Consider the following 16,630-nt stretch of genomic DNA (forward strand, 5'->3'; position numbering starts at 1 on the left):
CCTGCAAAGTTACAGTGGGTTTGCCTAAAAGGTCTGAACATGTGGCTAAACCATTTCACTAGTGTATTTTTCCAATTGAAACAATACACAAACCATCCTGCCCCCCCCACCCCCCTTTTTATGTTAAGCCCTAGTGGCTGGTTTTCGTTTTGTGCCTGTGCTTCTTTTTAGTCTTTCTGTAGGTTCCTAAGTGATCTGTATGAGTGAGGTTTTAGGGCTGACTTTGGGACCCTCCTTTGATGTGGGGATTGGACATTGATGTTAGGGGCTGTCTGGACCCAGAGGATCTGATCGATATCACTGAGATGGAGACAAAGAATGTGTTGGAGCTAAAAATGAAATTTTGGAGAAAGTGAACTAGGTTATGGAACATTTGCTAACAGAGGTATATCTTAAAGAAACTTGGGGAAATAGTTCCCAGTTGCTCCAAGAACTCTCTTAGAGGCAGTGCCAATGCTGCCTTTATTGTTACTATGGCCAGAAGGGCTGACTTTGCCTTTGCCTGTGAGGAGGGATAAGTTGTGGACTTAGCAGCCTTATTGGATTTCATCTGCTTTGGAATAGGAAGATTAGATCTGTTGGCATCAGTGAAGCTGTCTAGAGATCCTGGCCTCTCCAATGGTGCAGAGCCTGACATCAGCCCATTGGCACCGTAGCGGGATCAGAGAGGGTCCACGGGGTTCCAAAGGGAAGCTGGCACCTCTCTTGCCCATCAGCTCTGTGAAGGGCCTGAGGGATCTGAGCCACACATCCTGTGGCTCTCTGCATTTCCCCTAGCCTCCTCAGGAGGATGGGGTGAGTCAGTGATTACTAATGTGCTGTGGCCATCTCACAGGCTGAGGAGGAGAGCCTGGGACTTGGTGCCCTTGAGAACAAGAGCTCAACTGTTGGGGAAAAGAGTAGGAGGGAATCTGCACTCCAGTAAGGGTGTGAAAACCCCCATCGAGTGGCTTGAGGTAGCTACAGAACTGGAGAGAAAGGGCTGTTCGAAGGTGGACTGGATGGGGGGCTGCCTTAGGTAGGGGCTACCAGGCTGGTTGCTGTGAGTGCTCAAAACCAGAGTTGGTCATCTCCTCTTTGGACATCTTCTCTTTGGAGTTTGGTTGACACATTTGTTTAGTTGGCAGGTTAATGGTGTAATATTCACAAAATGTAGAAGGTATCCTGATTACTAGCCAGCAAGCCCAGGTCAAGCCAGAGACCTGACCACCCACTTGCAAGCCTTCCTTTCTGTATAAAGTTTTGATTTGTTTCCTTGTTGCTTTTGTTTTGATCTTTCTGCTGATGGGGAGCTGGGCCAGGGCAGGCCCAGGGCTAGTTGTCTTGGGAAAGGAGGGGATTTTTTACCTCATTTTTCCAACACAGGGAAATCTGGCTTTCTGGAGATTTCAGTTCTTCTCTGGGGCTCTTAAAGATTCCCTCTTTCCTCTGTTCCTAAAACATGCCCTTTCCACTATCCTTTGGGAACTCCGTTGGCTATTGGCTGTTTGACCCTGTAACAGGCTCAGATATATTTCCTAGCAGCCAGGATAAGCTTAGTAGAGTAGAAAAGGCAGGTGCGCTGACTTAGCAATCATCTTAACTTTTCTGAGCCTAGATTTTTTTCATCTGTACAGTGGGGCAAATGATTCCCATCCTGGTGGGATTTTGAGAATTAAGTGAGGTATGTATATAAAGTGCTTACCACCAGGTACTCAACATAGATTTGTTTCTTTTTTTGATTGTGTGACAGGTTGCTCCTTTTTCACCATTTTCTTTCCCAGATTGTCAGCCTCACTGTGATTGACGTGGTTTATGAAAAAGTTATTTGTTGGTTTTGCTGAGGTGACACGCTGGTGTCCTGGTTAAGCATATGCATTTTCAAGTCAAAATGGGCTCATATATGGCTCCTCACAGTCTCCAGTTAGAAAAGTATTTGACCTCCAGCAGGTTACTTAATCTCTGTAAGTCCCAGGTTCCTCTTATAAATAAAGATAATAATGGTGTTTCCCACATGAGGTTATTGTGTGAATTTAACAAAACTAAAAGTTAAGTCCTTAGTTAGCGTAGTCTGGCATCTACTATATGCTCAGTAAATAGTAGTTTTTAAATATGTAACTCTCAGCTGTGACTCAGATCTGAGAACACTTGTATTCCCAGAAAAGTATTTTCAGTTCAGGAATCTGATGAAACTAGTTACCTCATTATGTATAGCCAGTCCCAGGATATGCTGCTGCTGTCACATGGAGGGCTTCCCCAGTCCCAATATATCTATGGAAACCCCCCCCCAGAAAAACACCCTGGATGAGGAAGTTGTATCACTGCTGAGTCAAGGCCACCGGCTCCCCGCTTTTTGGTGCAGACACATGATCTGACCCACAATCTGTCAGCTGAGGTTGGGGAACTCGAGGTCTGAAGCTATGAGGTGATTTGTGCAGGACATTGTTCCCAAGAGTCCTGCCCCAGTCCAGTGCCCTCACCTGGGGCTTTTCTCTTGGTGTGCTGAGATGCTGCCCTTCTCAGCTCTGGGGGCAGCTGATATCCCGGATGGATCCCTCTGGCTGGATCAGCTTCCACCATTTATTCTATGTACAGTACAAACAGTATTATTTTCTAGATATGCCCTCATATTAAAATGGTTGTGAAGCTGCTATGTTACACTGTTTCCTTGGGATCCTTCCTTACCCCATGTCTTGACAGCAGCCCTTATTCTGTTGAGGACTGAGAGTTTAGGATGGGCAGTTATCGGAGCTCCTCTTTATTAACTCCAGGATGAGAGCCGATCTTTGGTCTGGTAAAGCCCCCTTCTGTGTTTTGGTCCTGGCTGGATTACTACACAACCTTAGTTGCTCAGAAGCTAGTATGCTGGCCAGTACTGGCGTAGAGAGGGGAGACAGCAGGCTTTAATGGTCTTAAAAGGATAGCTTTTCTTGTTTGCACCCTGATTTTTCTATTTGCTGGCTTATTACAGATTTGAGATGAAGTCTAAAGGTTCTGATGCCAGAAAAAGCCCTGGATATCCCGCAAGAGGAGGCTCTCAGGGCATGAGGGTGGGGCTGTGTGACAGCCTGTCCCTGCCATGGCCCCTCCTTTCACATTTCCCTGGTGATGACTGATGACTTGGGGTTTTGCTATAAGTGTAGCATTGATGTGGGAGCTAAACTGGCCTGGGTGCTAGTTATCAAGAGACTTTGATAGGCCTCCTTTGACATAGAAAGGGGCTGGGAAAAACTTGGACTAAATATCAAGTTCCAAATCACCATAGTGGAAATGTTTTTCCCAGCCTTGGGGATTGTGGTGAATTAGTTCAGGCTGGGATAGGACTTGGGGGAGGGGAAAGGCTCTTGACAGCAGCTATGGCCAGAGGAACCCCCTTGTTAAGAGACCCCACTGAGAAGACCCTAGGCCACAGAGAGGAGCCTAATTCCTAGACTTTTCCATGTGACCCTGCATTAGACTGGGGAGGTGTAGGGCTGGGTGGGAGAGGGATGGAACTGATGCAGTGATTTGGGGATGTTCTCATTGCTTATAGGGAGATTCAACCTTTTTTTATTTTTTCTCTTAAAGTAATACTCATTCTCTAAAAAAAAAGTCTGGGCAATTTATAATTTAGATTGAAGAAAAAAGTCCATATTTTCTCCATTCCTTTAGCAAATGGCAACATGTGTTCTAAAACTTTTCATATTTGTTTCTCTGTGTAGGGTTTTGTATCAATACAATGTTGCGATAGTAGTGTGTGTGTGTGTGTGTGTGTGTGTATACATACACATATTTATCCAATATGGCTTTTTTTTTTTTTTTGCTTTTGTTATTTCAGTAGTTTTCCCAGGCTAGTCACTGTAAACATTTTTAAATACTTGTACAATGGTCCATCAAGTGAATGTACTATTGTTAACTCTCCTCCTATTGTTGGGCATTTAGTTGTTTGCTTTTGTTTGCCGGCATAAACAGTGTTGTAATGAATATCTTGGTGTACATTTTCAATAGTTAGAGTTTTCCTTGGGATAGAAACCCAAAATTGAACTTGCCAGATTGTAGGATATAATGTTTTTAAGGTCCTAAATACGTATTTCCAAATGATTTTTTAAAGAAAGAGATTAGTGCATGTGAGTGTCTTTAAAGGGAAGGAGGAGGGTTGAGAAGAGCTTCTCTTCTCCAGATTATGAAATAAAGCACTTTTTAAGCAAATTTAGAAGTAAAAAGTTTGTAAAGTATAAAATACATAAAAAAGTTTAAAGAAGAGAATTAAAATCACCTGTAATCTCTCCATTTACTTTTAACATTTGGATGTACTTATATTTTAACAATTAGTCATACTGTGCATATTGTTTTGTAAGATGATTTTTAATTTGACTATTTTAATCATTTTTTCATTTATTTGTTCTTCAGTATCGTGATTTCATATCCACGGAGTATTCCATAATACAGTATTTTATTAATGCCTTATATTTCCTCTGTCTCTCCTTTTTGTTACTATAATTAACACTGTGATGAATTTCCTGTGCATAAATATTTGTGTGCATCTCTATTTCCTTAGGATAAATTGCTAGAAGAGAAATTACTGGATCAAAGGCCTTTGAGAAATATGCCTTCTAAAAAGGTTGTACCAGTTGGCTTTTCCACTGACAATGTGTCTCCCTTCTCAATAAGCTAATCGTCACTGAATGGTTTAACTTTAAATACTTTTGCCAATTTAATTAGCCAGTATCTTGTAGTATCTTGTAGTATTAGTAGTATCTTGTTCTAATTTGCATTTCTTTTAACATTTCATCATAAGTGTTTTGGCCATCTTTTATATGTGTTCTTAGTTCTCTATTGGGGATTTTATTACATATACATATTTCTGTGTAAAAAAATGTATACACTTTCCACACTTTTTCATTATGAAATATTTTGCATGTATGAAAGAGCATATATAACTATAATGTAAGATTAAAATAATGATAAAATGGGTACTAGTATATCTGCTGGGGAGATCTTAGAATTGCTTCTTGCCCCTTAATTTCTTCTCCCTGCTTGTTTATCTGGGATGAGAAAGCCCTTTGGCTCAGGACCTACGAGGTCTGTGTCTGCAGCTGGGACGGTCCAGGTGGCAGCCACACCAGTGCTTCATGGCTGTGTCTGTGGGGAAACAACTGTTACAGCTGGTGAGAACAGGAACTGGCTGTGGTGGAAATAGCTAATCTTCAATGAAGTGAAAAAAGAAGCCAAGGTGGAGAGGAAATGAGACCACAGATCCTCCCCCTGCCCCTGGGGTTGCCTGGGAAGGCTGGTCGGAGCCAGGGCCCCTGTTCTGTGGTCGAAACCAAAGAATCGGCCCCAGAGCTGAGTGCAGTCGGCCCAGGGGACAGCAACGCTGGCTGCCTGAAGCCAGCGGGTAATCTGGTCAGCTAGGCTGGTCACCTCCATTCTGGGGAAATGTTTCTCCCAAGTCTGAGCTGAGTTGAAGCAGTGCCAGGGGAAAGGCCGGGGGTTCATTCCAGTTCGGAAATGCTCTTCAGAGAAGAGGAAGGACCTTTTTCTTTGAAGATAAGAAAGGGTGCTGTCTCCACATAGCCCGCACCCCCTGCTTCTTGCCATGTACTTGAGAGTCCCCTCTCTGAGTAGCACCATATGGAAACTTAAGGTATTAAGATTGTCATCCATGAAGAAGAAGCTTCCAGAATAGAGATGAACTAGGCAGCTAGAATTCCCGAGTTCCCATCTCCAGTCTCTCTTTGCCTCCCTCAGCCGAGCCACATTTTTATATCTTGTGTTCCTTGCATGGGAGAATGAGTCCCCTAGGAAAGATGTAAAGGTATGAGGCTGCCTCTTGTCTTTGAGATACTCTGGTTGTCTTCGCCTCCCACCCTCCTCTATACTTCTTCTGTGTTCATCTTTCTGAATCCTCTTCCCAGAGTCTCTTATGCTTTCTGTCTTCCATCACTTCACAACAAAATTGTGGGTTGGGAGATTGTGTGTTGGGTAGAGGAGGACCTGGATAGGTTTTAGGGGAACAGTTTCCCCCACTCCCTTTACTAATGTGCATATTCTTCTCAGTTTATAAAGTACTTTGAGGTACTTGAAGGGTGTTCTAAGTAATATTCAGAACCACAAGGGGAGAGCAGAATTATTTATGTGACTACTTTGCAAGTAGAGGAAGGATTTAGGCTGTTGAATACCCATGAATGTTCAGTTCTTGTCCTCATCTCTTTCCTTGTTCCCTCCTTATACCACCTTCTCACCCTCTCCCAGGTTATTCCCAGGGCTGGCTGGGCTGATGGTCCTGCCTCTGGGTCCCTGAAAACATGAAGGAGGAAGTGATGTACTTTCCTCCTCCCCTGCTTGCTCATTTCTACTCAGATCTAGACTAGAGAGTGTCATAGCCCTTCTCTGATTGCTCAGCCCCTCTCTAAGGAAGATCAATGCCTGAGCCTGGTGTTTGGGTGCTTTCAGAGATGGTTATCTAGTTTTGTGGACTATCTACAGTATAGAACAGAGTTAGTTTCCTCTCAGTTTTTACCAGCTTCCTTGCAGGGAGCTGGGAAGCCAGTCCCTAGATCCTCCCAGTATTTCCCATGAGGCCTTCAAAAACATATGATATTTTAAAAGAAAAAGCACCAGTTTTGGAATCAGAAAACTTGGGTTCTGATCCAGCTTGATAGCCTTTTTTCTCCCCCCAACTGATGACCATTGGCAAAGTCTATAACTTTTCTGATTCAGTCTCATCTTTATGAAATGATTATACCTACTTTACAAGGTTTTGAAGATGTTTAAAGTAGACAACGTAGTGAAAATACTGTGTAATCTGTAAAGGTTCTACAGTTAAATGTTTGTGGCATATACTTTACCCACTGTATACCACCTCTTAAAGTGGTTTTCAGAGGGGGAGGTATTGTCCCAGGGGGAGTTTTTGGCAAGTGAGGATGTTTTGGTATCACACTGACTAGGGGAGATGGGGTGGCTTTTGACATTTAGTGCCCAACGACTAGGAATATTAAACATCCCACAGTGTTTGGGTCAGTCCCACACAATAAAGAATGATCCTACCCAAAATGCTAATAGCACTTCTGCTGAGAATTATCTTCTGTTAATCTGTACTTCGTTGTTTTGTGTTCCAGTTGGGGATGAAGCTTTAAGGGCAGTAAAAGTAAAGGCAGAGAAACTGTTTTTGGTTTTCCCACTTCCTGGTACACCTTCAAGGAAGAGCTGGACCTCCATCTTTTTATTACCTCTGTGTATAGGTTTAAGGGCAGATTCCCTGGTCCCTTCTGTACTGTGAGTTCTATCCTATAACTTGTCGAGGAGCAATTTAGAGTACACATTTCACTGTTGACCTTTACTAACCCCATTAGCTCCTCAAGCCAGGGGAAGTGTTCTTTTAGGTTGGGAATATGTTTAAGAGCTCCTTAAACAGTGTTTCTGGATCTTTTGAGTAAAGGACCCTTTTGAAAATCTGCTTAAATTTGTGACTCCTAATTCTAGGCGTGCACACAGCCGTTTAGGGTTTTAAACCCGTTCTTGGGTCTGCTAGGGAACCCCTGGCTTTGAGCCTAGAGGAATAGGAAGGGAGACGAGGAGAAGCCACTGTAGGAGCTCCTTCATACAGATAGTGCTCAATATTTTTATAAGAGGAAGGGAGTCGTTTATCAGTTCAGATAAAAGGATGCCTCTGTTGGTGGATCCAAAAAGAGAGCGTGTTGAAACTTGGTTGACTGCCATTCAGAGGGAGATATTCTGGTCCCTGGACATCTTAACTTTGACTAAGGATACTTTGTGGTGAGGTCTGCCCCTTTGAGTCAGACCCTCAACCTCCAGGGACATCCAGGTAGGGATGGCAGGATGTACTATGACAAGCCAGGGGAACCAGGGTCATCCTTGCAGTGAGGCCCAAAGGTTAGGTCATCTCCCTGTGTTTGGAGGTGTTACCTGCCCAAACTGCAGCTCTCTCCCACAGGCCTAAGGTCTCTGGGGAAATCCAGGCGGTTGTGGCTTCCCTGGGCATGCCTTAAAGGGGATTTTTGACATACAGTTTCTAGCAGTTACTTCTATGAGTAAATCCTTTTCTTTTACCAAGAAAAACAAGACCTTTGCTTTTATTGACTGCTCAGAATATTTCATACCAAAATTTTGTGAAGAAAAATTCAGATCTTTGGAGGTGTTTATTTATTATGAAAAGAAAAAAATTTTTTTTTTCAGGACAGTGTTAAGAATGTTTTTTCTGGGTGAAGTCTCCCATCTCATCCTTATAGGAGTGGCTCAGTTTCTGCTCCACCAAATGCCTAGACTTAACTCATATAGCTTAAGGAAAGGATTCGACATTTGTTGGCTATATGCCACATACTTTTACACAAATTATTTCATTAAACGTGGCAGTTATTTTATGTCTGTTGTACAGGTGATGAAACCAGGGCTCAGAGGAGTTAACTAACCTGGAGAAGGTCTCAGCTTAAATGTCACTTAGAGAGGCCTTAAGTAAAAATTTTTGTTTAGATATTTTTGTTCATGCTGAAAGGATTGATAGAAATACAGCTTCTAAAAGATGCTCATATAGATCTTAAAAAACAGAGAAAATTTTCTGGAAGAATACAAGTAAGTCTAATAACGAATACCTGTGAAATGCAGGGAAGGAATCATAATAGGAAGAACAGGAAAGTCAAAGGGAATTTAGGTTTATATATTATGTTGACATTTCTTACAAGGAGAATGTATTTATGTGTTAGTTATACAATTAAAAATTAAAGAAAAAATTCTTAATCTCATTAGAAGTCAAAGAAATCAACATTTCAATGATACACTTGTATACTAATCATCAGGGCAAAATTTTAAAGGTTGACAGCGTCTGTGGTTGTCATTGGGCTCCCCTGATGGTTCAAATGGTAAAGAATCTGCCTGCAACACAAGAGACCCAGGTTCAATCCCTGGGTCGGGAAGATCCCCTAGCGAAAGGAATGGCTACCCACTCCAATATTCTTGCCTGGAGAATTCCATGGACAGAGGAGCCTGGCGGGCTACAGTTCATGGGGTCGCAAAGAGTCGGACACAACTGAGTGACTAACACAACGACATGGTTGTCACTAATAGTACATTAATACACCGTTAGTGGTGATTTAACTTGATAGACATTTTAGAAGACATTTTGTAGGGTCTACTGGTTTCATATGTGCACGCCCTTTAACTTGGTCATCTCATTTCTAGGAAGCTATCTTACAGAATTGTTTATGCCTGTGCTTCTGAAGGTGCATGAAAAAGATCCTCAGGACTACATTGTTTACAATAAACATCTGGGAGAAACCTGATTGTCCATTTCCTGTCCATATCTATTCCTTTACCATTCATCTGGTTACTTCAGGCAAATAAATACTGGGAGTTATCCTTCATTTTTCCTTCTGCTTTCTCCATACCCAGTCCATTACCCTGCCCATTCTATCTCCAAAAATATGTCTCAGATCTACCCATTCTATCTCTACTGCCTCAGTCCAAGCCAGTATCAACTCTGACTTGTATTACATCCAACAAATTGGCCTCCTGATTTCTTCCACTGTCCTTTTCTCCATCCTCACATCTATCTTCCACAAAGCAGCCAAATTTAAAATATAAGTCAAATAGTATCATTTCCTACCTAGAAATCTTTTTAATGGCTTCCTTCTTGAAGGAAAAAAAAAGCAAACTCTTGGCCTTGGCCCCTAAGAGTGCATTATTTTGCCTCCTCCTGACTTCTTTAACCTTACTCACCTTCCTGATTGCTGGCCTCCACATTAGCCTTCCTTGAGTTAGGACAAGTTCCTTCCTTGTCTCAGGGCCTTTGCACAAGCTGTTTCCTTTCCAGGAATGTCTTGTCCTTGGATTTTCAAGTGGTTCAATCTAGTTTGTGCTTCAGGGCTCAGTTTTAATAATATCACCTCTCAGAGAGACCTCTCTTCCTTATTATTCTCTATCTTAGCATCCTATTAACTTCTTTTGTATCATTTTCTATTTTAAAATTCTTTGTTTAATTGTTTATTATCTGTCTCCCCAGACTATTGAGTCCATGAGACTTTCTGTATGCTTATCACTGTCTACCCCAATACGTGGCACTGGGTAGGCCCTCAATAAATGGTTGTGGCTGATGGGAATCTCCAAGATATGTGTGTGTGTGTGTGTGTGTGTAAATATAATAATCTAAAAGGGGAATTAAAAGAAGACTATATATAATGCTTTATATAGCAACATGTTTGTATGTAAATGTATAGAAAAAAAGGCCTGGGACAATCAACACCAAGCTGTGGGTTCCTGTGGTTACTGTGGAGGGGGATGGATAGAGTTGGGGACCAAACAGTGATTCCTTTTTTATTCTATAAGCTTTTGAGTTGATTAATTTTTTAAGCTACACATATTTGTTCCCCCTTTAAGGGAAAAGGAGGAATAAAAATAGGGGAGGAAGACTCAACTTTTGCTGCAAAAAAGAAAGCTCCTGTCTCTCACTCTGCACTGATCCAAAAGAAGAGAGCAGGAGGGAGAAAGAACACCACTGGGGTCATTCCTGCTCTTTACTGAGCTTGACACTGGTTTTCACAGTAGGAAGAATCCTAAGAGATGCCCTTATGCCCTGAGGCTGTATTTTAAATTCGTAAATGTAGGCACAATCTTGGTCCCCTAGACACAGGCAGGTTGTATATTTTTAGCCTCTTTCATTTCTAGGCTGTTGAAAGCTGCACCTCCAGCCTGCCTCAGCAGAGCTTTAGCAGATGAAGTTAGCAAAGAGAATAAACGTGAGCTCTGGGCTTCACTGCAGCTAAGCTTCTCAAAGTTAAGTCAGTTCAGCAGCTGGGAACTGACTTAGGAAACTATGTTTTCTAGATTCTAGTCTCCCAGAAACATGGATAGCTCATCATTTTCACAGCTAATGTTTGTTGCGTGCTAATGGTAGGCTGGTCACCTGGCAGACTCTTTATACACGTTATCTTACTTAATCTCCACAACTTTATGAAGTAGTTATTATTATCTCCATTTTATAGATGAGGAAATGGAGGTCTAAGAAGGCTAAATAGCTCACCTAGGATCACACAGCTGGTAGATGGTGAAGTCAGAATTTGAATCCAAGCAGTTTGACTCCAAAACCCACATCCTTAACCACAATCTCCTTCTCTTTCTGGGGTCAGCACTTCCCTCACCTTCAGTATTGCTTTGGTGGGGATTGTGTACATTACAGCAGAAATCAGGGAAAGTAGGACAAGTCATCTTTTGCTGAGAGGTGTGGTGGGAAGGCCTGGGCTTCAGAATCCCATCCAGCCTTGGGTTTGAATCCCAGCTATCCCCTAGGACGTTCACTGTCCAACAAATATTTCCTTCTTCATTTACTCTGTGCCAGTGATACCACTGGGTATACAGTGGTGAAAAACAAATATCACCTCTGTCTTCATGGAGTTTATGGGAATGCAGATATTAAACAAATAAGTATTTAATTACAAATCATATGTCCTTGGAAGGCAAAGAACAGGTTGTTAGGAGAGAGTGTAACCAACACTCCCCTCTAAATGAAGGCCAGAGGCAGCCTTGGGATCTATGAGAGACTTTCTACTTTCATCTAATTTTCCTTCCTTTCTTGCTTTACTAAGAAAATAGGTCTTAGGTGCCCGCTGTATATACAACACTTTCTTGAGTGCTTTGGAGAATACCAAAAAATAGAAGATAATTGGAAAGACAAAATATACATTTAAAACTGTACTTTGAACGACTAGAGAATTAAAACAAGTGCATGTCCTCGGGTTATCTGTGAGGCTCTCTGGGTGCCTCAGTTATTTTATCCATAACGTGGGGTTACTATTTGTCTTGCCCAGTCTCATGTTTTTTGAGAAGACCAAATGAGATCATGAAGTGATGAGGGGCCACATAGCTCCAAGCACAGAAGGACTAGAGGGTTAGGGAAGGATTAGCATGGCCTAGGATTGCTAATCAGGCAGTGCTCTCAGAAGGACATGGACTTGAAGTCAGGTCTTAAAGGGACAGGTGTGGATTAGGAGAGAGGAAGTGGAAGGCTAGAGCAGAATGGAAGGGGAGTAAAGAGGAGGAATGAGCCAGATCTATGAAGGGCAGCCAGAAGACCTACCTGTCAGGGTAGAAGATCCTAGTTCTAGACACAGACATGAACTTGGATCAGAACAGTTGGCCAGTTCACAGAGAGTTTTGTCTAAAGAGCCCCTGATTGTTAGATAAGGCTCTGGAGGCCTTCCTGCCTAGAGTTTCAGAGGGGACTAGAGATTCATTGTTAAGTGGTTCCTGGCCATTCATGGTATTGCTTGTAACAATGAAGAATTGAAATATACAAGAAAACAAAACAAAAAAACCGCTCAGTCCTTACAGGTTACAGAATCTGAATAATTTGATTTAAGTAAAACTGGATGGAAGATGATCCCAGATGTCACCCCTGAATTGCAGAAAGCTAAGGGCCTCCCTGATGGCTTAGACGGTAAAGAATCTGTCTGCAATGCAAGTGACCCAGGTTCGATCCCTGGGTCAGGAGGATCCCCTGGAGGAGGAAATGACAACCCACTCCAGTATTCTTATCTGGAGAATTCCTTGGACAGAGGAGCCTGGCGGGCTACGTACAGCCCATGGGGTCACAAAGAATCGGACATAGCTGAACAATTAACACTTTCACTTTAAAAAATACAGATGCTTCTATTTCTAGTCACCAAGTTTGGGGCTAATTCTTGCCTTTGCCAAACTTATCTTGCCTTCCTTTAAAGTGGAATGTGGTCATGTACTGAATAATTTATATAATTAACAATACCTTGTTATGTTAGGTGCTCATTTCATACTACTCATTGCATAGTGTCCAGTGCATGTGTTCTGCTTTCTGCTTGCTAGTGTTTCCTTGTACACTGTATTAGAGTGGGGGGCAGTGGGATGGCACCCTTTCCCAGCGAGTCAGCCAGGCTGGACACATGGGGCTCACTCTTGGCTACTGCTCCTCTCGCCTTCTCTCTGTGTACCACCACTGCCGTAGTTGGTCCTCATCTCTTGCCTGGTGTGCTGTAGTAGACTCCTTAGGGGTCTCTCTACTCGAGTCTTGCAGACCCAGCCCCACCTTTCTCCTACTCCCTACCCCCATTCATCTTCACAGCCATATATAAAGATCTGGTTGATAGGTTTTCTAAGGAAAAAGAGTAAACTTTGGGATGGGAAAGAACTTTGCATATCCGAGGAACTGAAGGAATGCCAGGTTGGTCAACAAGGATGCTAAAGAAACGTCAGGGATTGTAGAAGAAAGGTGATCAGGGCTCAGGTCATGGAACCTTATCAGCCTTGATAAGGAGTTTGGGGAGTGGCCCGATCTGTTTTTATAGTGTGAAGAGTTCACTATGGCTGCTGTGTGGAGAGTCCTAGAATCTGGCTTCCCTCTGGGCAGCCTGTTGGCCTGAGTGAGACCAGGCTCCTCAGTCAGCTCTGCCCAGCAGAGCGATTGAGCCCTCTGCTCTTTCAGGTTTGACTGGTGTCCAGCCCTCTTTCCTATACCCACCTCAGGCCAGAAAGGGCAGTGCCTCTGCTAGGCTGGCCCCAGTGTTTGGCGTGCTTGCCCATGGCCTGAGCCTATAATTTGGTGGGTTGGCTGGTTACAAAAATAAAAAATGTGACCTATAACTAAAGCTGAGTGGATTCAGTAAAGAGGGAGCTTTTAATTTGCAGAGCTCCTGGGCTGTGTTTAACTGGAAGAGAAATGTGTCTCCTCCCTAGGCGCTGCTCCATTTTCTCCCTGGAGTACCTGCTTTGGTTGAGTTAGGGTTTGTGGGCCTAGTGGGTGAGCTTTAGGGAGATATTTGCAAGGGATGTTAGGGTCCAACAACAGGTTTGATGGAGCTTCCTGGAAGGCTGGCGTTATTCAGTTGTCTCTCAAATAACCCATTGGGAGGCAGGTAGAGTTTTTATTTTTTCATTTTGTAAGTGATATGTTTAAAAAAATATTTATTTAGCTGCATCTGGCCTTAGTTGTGACACGTGAGAGGCATGTGGGCTCTTGTGGCTTAGTTGCCCCGTGGCATGTGGGATCATAGTTCCCCAAGCAGGGATCAAACCCAAGTCCCCGCATTGGAAGGCAGATTCTTACCCACTGGACTACCACGAAAGTGCTGAAAGTAGAATTTTTAAATGTTTGATTGTGTGATCACTCATTTATTCACTCAACACAAATGTATTGAGTGTTTAAATTTTAGACATTAGGGGTCCCACAGTGAACAAGAGACAGAGGGACTTGCCCCATGGATGTCACGTTGTTGGTGGGGACAGTGATCAACACATACACAGGTCTGTATGGAATGTTGAGTAGGGATAAGTACCGTGAAGAAAAAGAAGCTAAAGGGGTAGAGAGGAAGAGGGGGAGTATTTTAGTGAAGTGGCAGTTTGGGGAGTCGAAGTACAAGAGAAAAGTGAAATAGTGAAGACAACTCTCTGTGGACTCTGGACCCCAGCTCCTGAGAGTCCCCACTGAGAGTGGGGCAGGGGCTCCCTGGGCAGCACAGCCAGTTTGGGTAAGGTCAGGTCCCTGCTGCTCATCCAGGGGCCTGGCTGGTTCCTAGCCCCAGGTGGGCCCAGTCAGAGCCTGTGGTTGCCTCTTTCTGGCTCCACTTGTCAGAACTGTCTGCAGGGCCAGGCAGGGTGCTGATTAACTGTAAATAGATACTTGTCTTTTCAGGGTTCCTCAAGCCTGATTCTCTTAAGATTTCCTGAAGTCACTGTGTGTTCTTGGCTAGCAGAGGACTTAGAAGTCTGGCCTGAGAAGCTACAAGCGGTGTTGGGGTTCCTTCAGCCTGGGACTGCTGCTCAGCCAGGCCTTTTTTCAGGACCCTGGGGCTCCACGGATTTGGAGTTGAATCCCAGCTCTGCCATTTATTAGCTCCATGACCTTGGGCCAGTGCTGTAACTTCCATGAGCCTCAGTTTCTGTGTCTGTCTAATCAGGATAAGAGTACTTGGCTTCTAGGGATTTTAGGCGACTTAAATAACATTTAAGGGTCCAGGGCAGTGTCTGGTGTGGTGGGTGCTCAGTACATTTTAAGTAGAAATATTATTCTCTGTCCACCAACCTCTTCAAGTCAGGGCTGCTAAGTTACTAAGTCGTGTCCAACTCTTCGCATTCTCACCAGGCTCCTCTGTCCATGGGATTCTCCAGGCAAGAATACTGGAATGGGTTGTTGTTGCCCTTCTCCAGGGGATCTTCCCGACCCAGGGATCAAACCAGTGTCTTTTATGTCTCCTGCTTTGGAAAGTGGGTTCTTTACCACTAGCGCCACTTGGGAAGCCCTCGAGTCAGGGATCTGGTATTAATCGAGAAATATGGATTATTGTTGATGGGTAAGAGGCTGGTTCTATGTACCTCAAAGTTGTAAAATCACTGAATTGCATACCACACATTAATCACCTTGCTTTCCTTCTTGATGGAGAAGGAAATGGCAACCCACTCCAGCACTCTTGCTTGGAAAATCCCATGTACAGAGGAGCCTAGTAGAGGCTACAGTCCACAGGATTGCAAAGAGTCAGACACGACTGAGCGACTTCACTTCACTTCACTTCCTTCTTGATGTTGTTGGCCTTGTCATGACCTCTCCACAGGCCTTAGGACCTCCAGGAACCAATGTAGCCCTTGTCCTATCCTTTAGCACCTTTCATCTCTAGTGTAGCCATGGAAGGAACTTGAAGAGCTTTTAAGGCATTTACCAAGGCTAGAATAGCCAGCCTAGGCCTACTGAAGTCCAGACCTGGGCTCCTGGGACTGTACTGAACTCAGGGGTGGTGGTGGCTCATTTGCAGACTGAAGGGGTCACAGACTCCCTTTCTTCTCAAAATTGGCCTCAGAATGATGCCCAGATAATGTTCTAGAACAGATGGACAAGAGATAGCTAAGTGGGAAAGAGCATCTTTGTTTGAATCTTCTGTGTCCACAGTATGCTTGGGCCCCTTTGGACAGTCTTCTGGTTTATGGTTGTGGTTATTTTGTTTTCACTTGCTGCTCAGCAGAATCAGCATCACACAAACACTCATTATCCTCAGCCCCTTGGCAGTCAGGGCACTTGGTAAATCCCTTGTAAAGTGCTCACGTCTGCAGATTATTTTCTGATGCATCTGGCATGAGTTCCAGATTGATGGTCCAATAGCAGCTATTAATTGTTCCCTTTGGGCTTGCCTAATTACTGCTGGCATTGTAGGTGAGTAAGGGATTAAGAGTCTCTTGTGCATTTATGGGGCAGCAGGTCCTGGTGAGCTCCCAAAGCATTTATCTGTCATTTCCCCAGAATACCCTTGTTAAAAGTTGGGAGCAAAACCTCAGGAGTTGAAGGGTCGGCGGCTAGACAGCAGCTGGTGGCATTAGGCTTCTCGGTTGATTCCCTCCAGGAATTGTAAGGAAACCATCTAGTATTTGTTGCCTATGGACGCCTGTAGGGAAATGTCAGGTGGTGTCACAGTGTTATAAAAGCACTGCCGGCTGCTTCTGATTGTCTCAGAGGCAAGAGGGCAGAGAGGCTACTCTGGCCTTATCCCACCACGGCTAGGTGAAGAGTCACTCAGTACTCTGGAGGGCTTCTGAGGCTGCGAACTGAGAATGGGGAAGGTGTCATCCTCCTCGCCTGGAGACAAAGAGGGGAGAGGAATGCTATACCAGTGCTCAGAGCCTCCTGAGTGCAGCCCGGTGTTCATTC

General features: G+C 43.7%; 1 protein-coding gene across 18 annotated transcripts in view; it reads left to right on the forward strand.

Annotated features, from left to right (window-relative positions):
• The window catches only part of FMNL3 (formin like 3), a 51,631-nt gene that overhangs the window by 934 nt on the left and 34,067 nt on the right, over positions 1–16,630 (forward strand). The gene's annotated exons all lie outside the window — the stretch shown is intronic.

This window comes from Giraffa tippelskirchi, chromosome 4 (assembly GCF_054371585.1).
Source record: "Giraffa tippelskirchi isolate mGirTip1 chromosome 4, T2T-mGirTip1v1.2.pri, whole genome shotgun sequence".
Taxonomy (NCBI): domain Eukaryota; kingdom Metazoa; phylum Chordata; class Mammalia; order Artiodactyla; family Giraffidae; genus Giraffa; species Giraffa tippelskirchi.